A 13,619-nucleotide genomic window follows, 5' to 3' on the forward strand; every position below is an offset into this window, starting at 1 on the left:
AAATAGAAGGAAAAGAAAGCTGTTTGTGCTTGGAATGAGCTGCAAAAATGCTTTGGCAGATTTCAGTGGCAGAAGAGGTCACCTGAGAAAAATGCCATGGCCCAGAAGTAGTGTAAGGAGGTAGAAGAGGAGGGTAAGCATCGCTGGACTCTGCTGAAAGCTTCCAAGGTGCATCTCTACATTGAGGAGAAGGTGAGGGGGAGGATTGTTTTAAACAGAATGACATGAGTCACGGTGGCGTCACTTCCCAGCAGCCAGGCAGGCACTTCTGTTTTGATTCATGCATGCTTTATATAAGATTTGCCATCTTGCTGAATTTGAAAATCTGTACTAGGCATGGCCCCCACTTCCTTCCTAAGCATGTGCCATGGGATGCTGCAGGCCCTGGTTCCTGGTGTGATGCAGGCCACCCACGAGCGTCACACCAGGGACCAGGACATATGGGAAATGCTCATATTTTCTTTTTTTTTAATGAAAAAAAAATAATTTGAAGCACCAGCATCTCTGAGCCATTTCATACACCTTTACAGCTGGAAGTTTTTAGGCTCTTTCTGGCTCACCACTGCAGCAATTTATAATCTGCTTTTCCAAATTAATGAAAAATTTATGGTAGGCGTCTGAGTTAAAAAGCATCTATGCTCTGTGGAGTTCAACCATTTGTAACTTCTTACCCCCAGGGAAGCAAGTGTGACAGTGAGAAGCTGTCGTTGGAAATGAGCCTTGGATTTCTTCCCTGTGTCAGGGGCCACAGCAGCAGTCCTGCTTGGGCTCTGGGAAACCTGAACATGGGAACCAGCAGCTGGGGAGGTGAGGCAGGTGATCTCATAAGAGCTGGTCAATTAATTCTGAGAGATCTGATTGCTCTGGAAGCCCATGGCCAGCTGTAGTGAAAAGATCTCTCAGTCTCCACAAGCTGCCTCAAGCAGAAAGGCTGGTAGGCTTACCAAGAGGGGCTGCATTCTGACCACAGAGATGGAAACAGAGCAGCCAACAGCTCTCATTAAAGCAGCATAAAAACCCTTTCTGGGGGAATGACCAGCTTTGTTTCTCAAGGATGAGGAAGCTGAAATCTGCAGAGGTGATATTTGCCATGGGAACCTGCAGAGCATGAGGCTGTGGGCTGAAGGGGTTAACAGAAGGACTGCTGGCCTTGGCAGATTTGACCACAGCAGCTGGAAAAGATCATGGGCCCAGCTGAGGAGCCAGGTATTTAGCAGAGAGGCAAGGCAGCTGCTCTGCTTTTAGAGAGGGGCTCTGATCCTGGGCTTTAGCACAGCACATTGTTAGATAGTGTTGGCAGGGGGAGATGTTGGGCTGGGATTCAGCAAGCAAGGAAGGGCCAGAGCCCTGTGGAAGCCTGAAAAGGGGTTGTCATGCCTGGGCACAGGAACCAGGAGGTTTGTGCTCCTGCCCAGGGCACCATTCCCCTCTGCTTGGCTGGTCCCAACTCACATCAGGCAGAAGGAAGCCCCAGCATCCAGGGCAGAGTGGGATGTAAATGCTGACTCCAAGAGGGATGCAGTCCCATGCTTGTGCTGGTGCCTGCTTTTCTGTGTCATTAGCTAGACCTCTGCTCCTGTGTTGACCAGCTTGGCAGATCCCACCTTTCTGAGCGGACATCACAGCCATTTGACTGCAGGGTTCTGAGGTGAGAGTAAGTGCTCTTCTTGCTCCCTCCCTCCTTGGCCATGCTGCTCTCGTGGGCAGGGAGGAGCTGGGGACCCAAGCGCCAGTGTGTGAAGGTGGGTGTGACAAATCAGAATGGCACCTACCTGGGAGATGTGTGAGTTTGAACCTGCACGGGCAGGAACTCTGCTTCTCTGCATCTAGACACCAGCACACAACAGCTACCTACATCCTTAGGGAAAGGAACAGCTCTGACAATGTTTTGTGGCTTGTGCGCTGAGCAAATTCACCAGACTGGGTAGGCTGGAAGATTTAGGGGGGGTTTATAGCCTAGATGGGCTTGGGTTTGGGTAGTTTACTCCTAGGGATGGAAGTTCAGATCAGTGCAGGTGCATGGGTAATGTCAGAGCTGAAGGATGGGGGCTGGACTGGCTGGTTCAATGTGCCTGTGTCCATCTGCCAGCTAAGCTTGGTGGAGGAGTAGGGACCTCAAAAACAAAGTTCTGATGGAAAGTAGAAACGTTATGTAGCTGTAACAGCAAGGGGAAGGCTACAGCAGGATGCTTTCAGACATCAGAAAATGTGAGGGAAAGATGCCAGGAATGCTGTACCCTTAGGCAAAACTTTTATTAGAGCTTATCCCTTATGATACCTGAATCCAAAGAAGATGAGAGGAAATGTCACAGAAAAGGGGATTTTACAGGTTCTGCTGCCCATGGAAGTGCTGGTTCGAGGCTGCCCTGTGATGTAAGCATCTGTCTCCATTGATGATCCTGATGGTGTACCCTTACGTCCTGGACACCTTGGTGTTACTCAGGAGCCATTTCAGATCCTGGTGTGGGACTGAAGAGGGCTTGTGCCATGTAGCTTTTTGTCCCTTGCTTTTAGGCTTGCAAAGAGCAGTTATCTTGCAAGCATGAGTGCTGTTGCTCAGCCCCTGTCTCTGCTTTGCACATGCTGATTTTCCTTTCTGCCTCCAAGACAAACTCTTCAGAAAACTGCCACAAAAAATACATGTCTTTACATGGTTGCAAATCAGATTGTGAAGAGATCTTGGGGTGGGAGTGGATGGGTGGATGTTGTCCTTAAGTGTCCCTATGTGTTCATTTAGTCCATATATTTGCTGGTGTGATTTGCAGCCTATGCTGGTTACAAAGGCTTCTCCTGCTTCTCTGATTAAAGGACTTTTCAAAAGGCAGAAATTATATCCTGACCAGAAAAACCCAGGTAAAATATACCTGCTCCATGGGGAGTTTATCCTGAGGTGCCCATCTCCAGTCCCTGAGCAGCACTAGGTAGGTAGCTCTTCTTAGCTTCTTGCTTTCTGGTGGCAAGCTTCTTTTTTCAGCAGATAAAGCGTGAATGAACAAGGTATTCTGCAGGCATTGCTATCTGTATGCTAAAAACAATACTTGCCTTGCCGGGAATTCAAAGGTGCAAATGTGCCTGTAACATGGCAAAAATAAGTGAGGGTCCAGGCATGGTGAATTTGACCCTCCATCTCCACTTTTCACAGCTTCATGCTAATTGGAGAGAAGACACGCTGCCAGCTCACTCTCTGGGGAGAAAAAGGCAGGAACCAATTTGCAGAGCCACATAAATATGGAAGCAGGATTTTTTTTGGCGTGGGAGGTGTTACCAGCACCACACATTACGGTTCCTTGGCTTTATCACATCGTAGGCTTTTACCGAGACATGAGTAAGTTCACTAAATAAGGAATATGAAAACAGCTTGTGAAATAGGTTGAGTCATCGGAGAAAATCAAATGAAGTTCTGACACCGGGGCCTCAGTTGTAAAGTCCTACTTTGTTTTACCTTTGCATTATAAACAGTTGGGTCACTTCAATCTGTTTATTTCAGCTTCAAAATTCAAAGTACCCTGACATCTAAGTAAGGCTTACCAAATGAGTTTTTTCTGTTAACGGCGGTGCTGTGTCCCTATGCATCCAACCCATGAATGCTTGCAGAAAATATAAAGGTTACCAAGAGAAATAGCTTCTGTGTATATAGCTGAAATGCTCAGCACTTCTTCCAGCTTTTTCTGGCTATTAAAGAGGATTTATAGCCCCTAGGTATCCCTTTCAAGTACTAGCCTACCCCATGGAAGTCACTGGCTGTTATTTGTAGCTCCTGGGAATCCTAGCAGGAACTGTTGTGCTAGGAGCTGTTACAAACAACAAACCAACCCAGAAAGCCAGTAACTCAAGACCAGGAGTGACTGTGGTACGTAGAAAGGGACACAGAAGCTCAAAGCTCCTTAGGGACAGCATTGCCCTAGGACTCTCATATTTCTGTCAGGGGTTTTTTGCATACGCCAGAATATGAGCCATGCTAGGGAGACCATGGGTGGAAAGCACCTCTAGGAGACAAGCATGGGATCCATGGGACCCATTAGACATGCTGTACATGATCAGAAGTGGGGAAACATCTGTAGTAGAAATCCTACAGCTGCATGACACAGCCTCAGCCCACGCCTGCTGTGGTCACGACTAGGATTTCAAGACAGGCAGCACATAAATGTGTCTGATCTGCTGGGACTGTTAGACACTCAGAAATGACAGGCAAACTGATAAAGGCCTCAAATCCCTTTGGCATAACCATTTTTCCAGATTTGGTTTTAGTGAGCTAATCATATTAGTAAAGTTACTCACATGATTAAGCGTTCATTGGACCTCGCTTAAGTCTCCCAAGTGAAATGATGATGTAGTTTTTCATGGGCGCTCTCTTTTTTGTGTGTGTGTGTGTGTGAATAATGGTTTATTTCTGTCACACAGATATTCCACTTCTGAGATTCCTTTGTAAAGCAGACAGCACTTGATAGTGAGTCATCTCTTGTTATTAAATTGCCCATACATTGCGAGCTGCCTCCAGGCCCTGATCCAAAGCCTATAGCCTTCAGTGGGGAGGACAGCTCCTGCACACAATGGGCTTCACATCAGGCCTTGGATGAATCTTTACATTAAATCTTTATTTTAAGGAACTGTTTGTTCTAATTGGAACTAAATTTGCCACTGTATTGAAATGGAATATGAGGTCTACAGGATTCAAACTGGAACAACGGATATATCCTCTCTGCTCTAATGCCTCCAGCCATGTTAAGTCAAGTTAACTGGAAAATCAATTGACACGAATTCCAGCATGACCATTAACTGCCAACTGGCTGGGCCCCAAGGGGCTGGCCAAGATGAAGCAAATTTCTAACAGGGATGGAGCAGAACTGTGCGTGTCCATCTCCTAAAGATGCTTTCAACCTGAGGTCTCCCTAGCAATGCCAGTGTTGCCCCAAGTAATTACTGTGGCTAACAGAGCCCAGGGGGTCAGGGAGTCTGGGATCGATTGTGGGCTCTGCCCTTGGCTTCTCAGGGCAAGCAATGCAGTTGCTCTGTACAATCTTGCTGGCACAGTCACATATATCAAAAGCATAAAGGAAGTGAGACCTGAACTGACCGAGCTGACCAGATGGATCCCCTGAGTATACAGAAAAGGATTGTAGTAGCAAAACTTTGTTTTCCGCAGCACAGCTCATTTCTCCTGCAGAGGATGTTTCTGCTCTGTTGGTAAAAAGCAGAGCTTTGCTGATATAGCTTTGCTCACACAAGAAGCATTTTGCTGCTAGAGTGGACCGAATTTCTCTCTAAACATTTATCTGTATGTCTCTGCATACAGCCTTGCATCAGGGATAATGATATCGATCTCATTTTGAGAAAGGCATAAAGCTTTTTTCATATATTTGCAATGCACGTTAGACCCATGCACAAAGGCTTTCCTAAGCACAAAATCTCATTACTAAGATGGATTTGTACCGTGCTTGTGAGGCAGTATGTTCCATATTACACGAGTTTGTTGCTTTTTTTTTCCTTTTGCCCCCAGGATATAATGTTTTACTTAGTTAAAAACAAAACCAATCACGCAGCACTTTCAGACAACCACCTCGGGGTAAAGCAGCCGCTCTGCCAGGAAGCAGGTGACGGGAGCCCTGGGTGGGTGGCAAGAAATCTGTGTGCTACCGAGTGCTAAAGCATTGACATGGTTCAGTTTACTAAATCCAGCTGTGAAGAGCAGCTGGTTTTCTGGCAGTCAGCATGACATAGGCAGGCGGATATGCTCGAGAGAATTATCAGGGGCCACCGCTGGGGAGAAGGGAAGGGTATGTTGTTCCCTGTGCTACTAAGTGCTAAAGTGGCTCCTGGCAGTCCTGATTACCAAACCCAGCTGCAAGAAGCTTTTCTGGACTTGAATGTGACATCTGATGGGGATATGCCTTGGCCATGTGCATGGGGAAGAAGGGGGAGACAGAAGGTTTCTGCATAACCAGCTACTGCCGTGCTTGATGCTCTGGCTTGCAGGAACCTGGGGAAGGGTCATCAGGACAATTGGAGAATGTCTGCAGACAGCAGGGGAGGCTGCCAAGAGCTTTCAGGCAGTGTTCCCACCTCGGTTTCTCTTCCCATTTCCTTCTCTTCAACGCCCCTCTGGGAGGTAGCTGGAGATACCAGGGGAGGCAGCGGGCACAGCAGGCCAGGGCAAGGGGAGATCATGTAGAACAAACAGCGAGATACTTCTTTGGAGGGCTGGAAAAGATAAAAAAGATACTCATTATCTGGACTGAACTGTGAAAAGCTGCACTGGTGAAACTTGCCAGCTTGGGTGTGATAGGAGAAGGATGTCCTGCTGCCCCTGAGCTTAGCCAAGGAAGAGCCTGAGAACTGCTGAGCCCGAGGGGGAAGAGAGGTCTGAGATAATCCCTGGCATAGTGGTTTTAGTTTCCATGATAAAGCTGGAAGTTATCATTGCTTTCCTTTGATCTTCAAAGGACAGGAGGAAAATTCACACTTAAGAGAGGCCACCCTGTGTCAGGTGAAGTTGCTGCAGCTTGTTGGTAAAATGCTATAAGGTCAGCAGTTCACCTGCCTTAGTGTATAAATGCCTCACAGAAAGGAGTCTGCCTTTTCCTGGGGCCGGTTTTGGTGCCCCTGTTAGAAAATCATATTTGTTTGTGGAATCAGAGGCTGCAGACACATCGCTCGAAGTAAAATCCAAGCAATGCAATTCTGATGTGATTCATCAGTTTGGATGTGTATTACTTTGTTGGATGGATGTGGTCACTCAGGATCATGATTTTTGTTCTAATCTTATTACAAATATACCTCAGGCACCTCCTTTCAGGGTGCTAATGATGAAAACAGGCAGGATGAAAGGGATTTTTCAGCATTTCAGGATGTTCTGTGGAAGTCAGATGTCCAGTCTGGCGTCTCTGTCAAATGTAATTTTGTCTGTACCAGCCACAAAGAGTGAAAAAGCTGCCCTGAAATGAGGCTGTTCAGGTCACAGGCCCATGCGGGCTCTCTCTGCCCCTTGCCCTGCAGCCTGGTTCACCACGTGTGCTGAGCACAGACATTCAGAGATTTCTCTGCATCCACCCACCAATTCCCCCAGAGAGTCTTTGTGGCCCTTGGTTAGTCTGTGTCCTGGCACTGCTGGGAATGGGTTGCAAAATATCCCTTTGGTCAATGATATCATCCAACCAGCAACACCTCCGGGGCCAGGACAGGCACTGCCACTTCCCCTCAATCCCTCATCCACTCTTTTGTAATAGCAAAATATCAGTCTTTCTGTGGATGCAGCTTCAGAGCAAGCAGCCAGTCCCGCAGATGGGATGCATATATTTATGTCTGCGTGGCTCTCTTACTGCCAAGATCGCATTTACAAGGAGATTCTTTGGAAGTTGGCTGTTGTTAATTCAGCTTCTGATCTCCCAGGCTTGCACTGCTGTCTGACCTGGCGATCTTTCACCTGGAGTCTGAGATTAGGCAGGTCTTCAAAGATCACCCTTGTTTATGATTTATTTTGATGGGAACCAGTTGATCCTGTCCTCCCAGGGCTGTCCCCAAGCCCTCCTGGTGGATGAGCAGATGGCCCCACTGGAATGTCATTCAGTCCTCTGAAAGCAGCCACCCCCCAGCCCTGATGCGGGTGAGCTGGTTTAGACCCAGCCCTGCTCCAGGACAGCCGCCACCAAAGCCAAGGGGTGCTACAGCTCTGTGGGGTCCCGAGTCCCTGATTCACCTCTCCTTCCCACCTGACCCAGCAAAAAACAGGTCTGGGGGTCCCCTCCAGCACGGCTGACTCCATTAACAGCCCACTACAGGGCTCTTCCCTTGTCTGAGGGTTAAAAAAAGAAAAAAGGCAGAGCAATAGTTTCTTTCACAGAATTTCCAAATGCAACAAAGCTCTTTGTTGCATCAGAGCAAAGAAAAACATAGGCAGGATGTGGCCCCTCTCGCCCCATGGCAGGAGCCGTCCGGCCCACGCCGCCTGCCGGCAGAGCTCCCGGCTCAGCCCTGCCACAGCACCCGGGTGTGTAATTTGTTTCGTGTGTATGCAATGGCTTGCTTTATAAAATTAGCGAACCAAGGGAAATTAATTCAACCACAACCACATTTTAATCATAGAGAGGCTCGGCTGAAAGACGATGAGCATAACAACTGCTTTCCCTTAATAAACCTGCAGTAGATTCATTCATAACAAAATACAACGTTTTTAAAAGGAACCTTTTCCTATTGTTCATTTTACGCTGTTGTTTTACCCTGCCACTCTCTTCTTGACAAGCATGTTAGCTTTCTTAAAATGTTGTTGGGTGAATGGATTTATGGATGAATACTTAAAACTCAACAATGATTATTTACCTTTCCACATTCAAAAGATCATAAAGACAGAGAGAAATTATATTTTTTTAAAAAAAGGAAACTGGCTGACAGTTGTGGATTATTTAAAGTGAATAGAAACAGAGTCAGAAAAGGAAAAAACAAAACAAAACAAAACAAAACACAAAAAAAACACCCCAAAGACTCCAGTGCTTTTCATGGTCGGCAGAGGCACCCACCGTGAGGAAATAACAGAAGAGTTTGGTAGGTCTCCTAGGGCCTGGCAGAACAGCTGCCCTTCCACCCCCAGCAGCTTATAAAACCCATGGCAGCTGCCTCACAGAGACGAGCTAATGACCTGCACACAGTGCCGGGCAGCGGGGGCATATGGCTACCTACTGCCTGGCTGCCTCCTGGAGCTGGGCTGGCAGAAGCAATGAAGCAGATACCACTCTGCTCTCCTCCTCTGAAAGGAGCTGTGGCCAGCACCACCGGCTTGCTCCCAAATCAGAGAAACAAGTGCTGTTATCACCGCTGATTGCACGTGTGCACTTTGGATATAGGTACATAGGTGCCTTACAGCCTATTAGCCCTTACAGCATATCACCCCCCTGCATCCCTCCCGGGCCCACTGTGGTTGCAGGCAGGGAGAAGGCATGTCTGCTCTCTGCCTGCAACATTGGCACCAGAGACAAAAAAGTACAAGAAAGGGTCTGTGGATGGTGGGAACGGATGCCCACCATTGCAACACAGATATGCTGTGCAGTCAGCATTTGAGTCTGTAATTACATCTACCTCTTATCAAACAGAGCTTTTTAAGGATCTTGCATGCTTGAGGTTTCCTCGTCTTTTTTGACAGCTCACTGGCAAAGATACAGGCATTTCTGCAGGCTTGGTGAGGGGCCAGACTCTCGCATTGCAAGGCACAGGGGTGACTATAGGGCTTGAGGGCACAAGAGCTTGGCAACTCCACTCTAGAAAAATATTTTCTTGATAAGGAAATCTACACGTGGCTGGCTTGCACGCTTTTCAGAATAGATGTTCTTTGTTCCTCGAAAGCCTGGTTGGTTGGGCACACGGAGACAGGTGCTCATCTCCAAGACCAGTGTTGAGAAAGGGCTGCTTTCTCTCACTTCATCTGCTATCCACTGAATCCAAAGGTGGGAGAAAGTTGCACTATGTCCTGGATGCATCAGGATTCAGGCTTGGCACAGGTAGTTTAGGAGGAGAGGTATTCTTGGTGATTCCAGTTACCCTGCTTGAGCTTGGACAAGATACTTTCTCACTGTCTTTGTTTCACAAGCTGAAACTAGGATATCAGAGTATCTGGTTACGTGTGCAGAGTGCCACTGAACACCCGTTTCTGGCAGGGTCTAACCAAAGTGTCAACCAAAGCCGAGTTCCCGGTTTGCTCCTGAGATTCTGCCACAACACCAACACGAAGAAAGGCCCCCCGCAGTGCTCTGCCTCCTCTACAGTCTTCAAGTGATGAAGCGCAAGTGATTGATGTTGTGATGAGCCTACTGATTTCTACAGTCATTTAAAATAGCAGTAAATACCTCAGTGATTGCAGCCATTCATGAATGAAAGCAGTCTATACACATGTTGGTTCACAACTGGAAGTGGTAATGGAAGAGTTTAATAATACACTTAAAACGCTCCCCTCCCCCAGTATGTTAAACATGTTTTTTCTAAAAGAAATTTTACTATTTGAGAAGAGAGAAAAAAATACTACAGACTTGAAATCCCATCTATATGTTCCCATTAAGCTTCATGAAAGAAATGCCTGATACGTTTTCAGCCAGTGAAGCCTAGATGAATTAAAGCAGTGTTCCCACTTTCTCCTTTCTAATGCTAATGTTTCATTCTAGCGTATTTATAGAAAAACACTGCTTATAAAACAGGGCCATAGAAAAAAGCTCTGCAGCACCTACCGAAGCGAGGTGAACTCCACGCGTAGCTAGTACTGATTATACGTTTGCAGGTTCTGAATAAAGTGTGCTGTTTTACTAACTGCCAGCTTTCTGCACTCCTACAGCCACAGCAGCTTGACAGAATAGATGACGCATCACCCTTGGGTTGGGTGCATATTTTCAACTTGGACTACAAAATCAAAAGAATAACAAAAAAATATAATACCTACCCCACCCCTCCGCTCCCTCAAATACAAATCTCTAAAAGCTATGTGGTAAAACCTGTATGCAGGGGCCTGCATTTGAAACATTCTTTGAACTAAACAATCATTTGCCACTTAATCCTTGATGAATACAGTTGCTATTTTTGGAAGCACTGGTCACACTGGTGGGAGTATTAGTTGATGATATATCAGTGAGATACGATTTTATTCCTATGAGTAAATATAACCTGATGTCTGTGAACATCTGTAGGCACACATAAGACATCTCCAAACTTCAGGAGCATGCTGTATATCCGAAACCCTCAAGAGGGTATGAACAACCTGGGGATAAAAAAAGATCCCAGGTCCTTATTTGTGACTGTTCATAATACAGAGGGTGATGCACTTCCTGGTACACCTCACCAACAGCAAGCTGCTGGGGCACCAGACATGGACCAGAAGGTTATGGGATCTCAGCTTTCAGGAGGACTTGGTGCATCCAGGCAGAATAATGTCAGTGCAGCAGTCAAGAGAAAAAGCAAAATTTTCCTCAGCTGATGGCTACCCTGGTGACGCTGAACCTCCTCTTTAGGGAAGGAAGATTAAATCCTTGCTCTGGGAGTCTATGATTAAGTGAAAATAAGTTTCTGAACCACGAAGAAAACCTCAAAAACATGACTCAAGGCATCCTGTACCTCTAAAAGCAGACGACAAAGAGGAATGAACTGCAGAACCTGTCAATTTAAAAACATTTCTATGCCTATTACTGCCCTGAGAAACAGGGATGATTAACAAAGGGTGGTTCTTCCACCGGTAGTCTTTAGCAGGAAGAATGGCGAGGTGATATCCCAGATGTTTGTTGGGACAAAACCTTCTTCGTTGATGTGTTTCAACAGAGGTTAAACTACATTGCCTGCTGTACGGTGCCAATGGAGTCTCAAATGCATAAAAGGTTGCTGTTTTCTCCTGCCTGAGTGCTTCAGGGTGGTTTTGAAAATTACAAATTTGTCTAGAATATGTACATCTGTGCAATTTATTTACAAATATCGCAAATATTCACATAAAAGTGGATGCAAATAATTCTTTCAAGCAGACATAGGATTGGTTAAGTGTACTGTGAGGAAAAGTGGGGAATTAGATTTCCCTTTCTTTTCAAAACTCTCTTCTCTGCCCTCTCAGTGAATCTCCTTGGAAGGTCCTGATTTGTGGAAAAAAGACTCTACAACTCGAATAGAGTTATAAAGCAGGTATATTTACTCCGGCACCGAGGTGCAAGGGGATTTCTCCGCAAAGCTTGCACACCCACCGCATATTTTACCAAAAACTTGTAGAGTGTGGATATCCATATTAATTGTATTACATAACACAAACATACATATGCATGAGTAAGGCAGGGATAGTCCGAAAGGCTGATGTCAACAGTTTATGTTCTCTCTGCACCTGCGCATTGCCTCCTGGTGGTCGTCTTCGGGGGCCTTTGGGAGAAAGGCTCGTAGTTTTTCTCACCTTGTTTTTTCCCCCGAAGCATGCTCAGGTTCTCTTGGCCAATTTCTTGAGTAGCAAAAGTTTTTCAGACAGTTTACTTTCTATCTTATCTAAGAGAACCAATAGAACTTCTACCATTCGTGTATGGCTGTCTTTACTCATCAACAAAATTCCAACTAGTTAGAGCCACCTGTTCCTCAAGGACAAAAGCATAATATTTTGCTGAACATTGTAGTCCTTGGTAGATTTTCACAGTGAACTGCTTTGTTTTGATGAACACAGTAGTCCTTGATAAAATTCCGCAGAACAGTCTGGGCAAGCAGGATTTTTAGCAATATTTTAAAAAAATACTATAACTTGCTATAAGTAAGTAAATAAGTTGCTAAGCAGTTTTCTATAAGTAAATAAGTAAATAAATCTCAAAACAAGTAATTATTTCTCTGTATCAGTCCAGGCAGCTGGAATCCAAAGTACTAGTACCTATAATTCACCTCGCCCTGGAGAAAGTGAAGAATAAATTCCATTACACAAACCAATCCCAGAAAGATATTGTGAGATTCCCCAAAATCCTAAAATGAAAGGGATTTTGAAAAGCAAGTGGAAAAAAATATTTCTTTTTTTTCCCCCCAAGTCCTATTGAATTGATCTATGTAAAAGTAAATGCAGAACAGTCAGGCAGGAAATTTTCATTCTGAATTTGTTTGTGGAGCAATGATTGAATGCTTTAGTTTTTTAAGCACTGTGCTTTCTGAAGAAACAATGAAGCCTTTCGTTAAAGGTGCAGGAAATCTGTCTACCTTTAGTAAAACCATTTCATTACATGGCAGCAAGGAAAGTAATTCATCCACCTATTATTCTAGGGGAGGTAGGAACTAGACCATTCTGTTTAAATAATTTTTATTAGTGTTAAGAGGATCAGTGCAGGAATTCTATTGCTTGTATAAAAATGTTGGCTACAGCTGCATTTTTGAAGGAGTATTGTCAAATTGAAAATTGCATTTTCTCTGAGACATTGTGCCCCTACTGTTGTCACAATAACACCTGAAATTACTGTAACTGAAAGAGATTAGAAGAAAATTAATGTTTCTCTTCTTTCATTGTGCTGATTTTGTGTTTGACTGCTCCTTCAGGGAGATGAATAGTGGCTCTCCGGGAGATAAAGGAGTGGGTACAGACTCAAGCTAATCTTTCTGTTTTCCTGAGAATATTTCACATCATTTGTGTTACTCAGCTCACCCTGGGCATGTATTTGGCTTCACCCAGGTGTTTCACAGCAGATGAGGAGCTGAACTCACACAGGCACCGAGGCCTGCCAGGGCACCCGGGCCCCATGCTGCAGCACCTCACACCTGGAGGCTGCTTGGCCCTGTTCCACTTGACTTCATGTTGCCTCACTGTAGGGACTGGGGTTGGCATAGTGGGAACAATGAGCAAAACCGGAGATAAATACGAAAAAAAATGGGAGAAGGGACTGGAATCCACACCTCAAGGCCCTGTACTCCCAGCCCTGGGCAGTCACGGGGGCAGGCCACGACCTTCTTGGCCTGACGGGATGGCTCGGGGCCATGCTGGAGCCCAGCCACAGGCCCTAACACTGCTAGTTCCTCTTTTTTTTTTTTTTCTTTTCATTTTAATGGATTGTTTATTTTTCAGATATTCGAATAAAAGACGGGATTTAAGATCAAAGTTTTATCTGACGCAACCTGTGAGCACTGGTACCGCGCCCCGCCTGGGACGAGGGCTGAGC

This window comes from Athene cunicularia (genome assembly GCF_003259725.1).
Source record: "Athene cunicularia isolate RWA chromosome 6 unlocalized genomic scaffold, athCun1 chr6_part1, whole genome shotgun sequence".
Classification (NCBI taxonomy): Eukaryota; Metazoa; Chordata; class Aves; order Strigiformes; family Strigidae; genus Athene; species Athene cunicularia.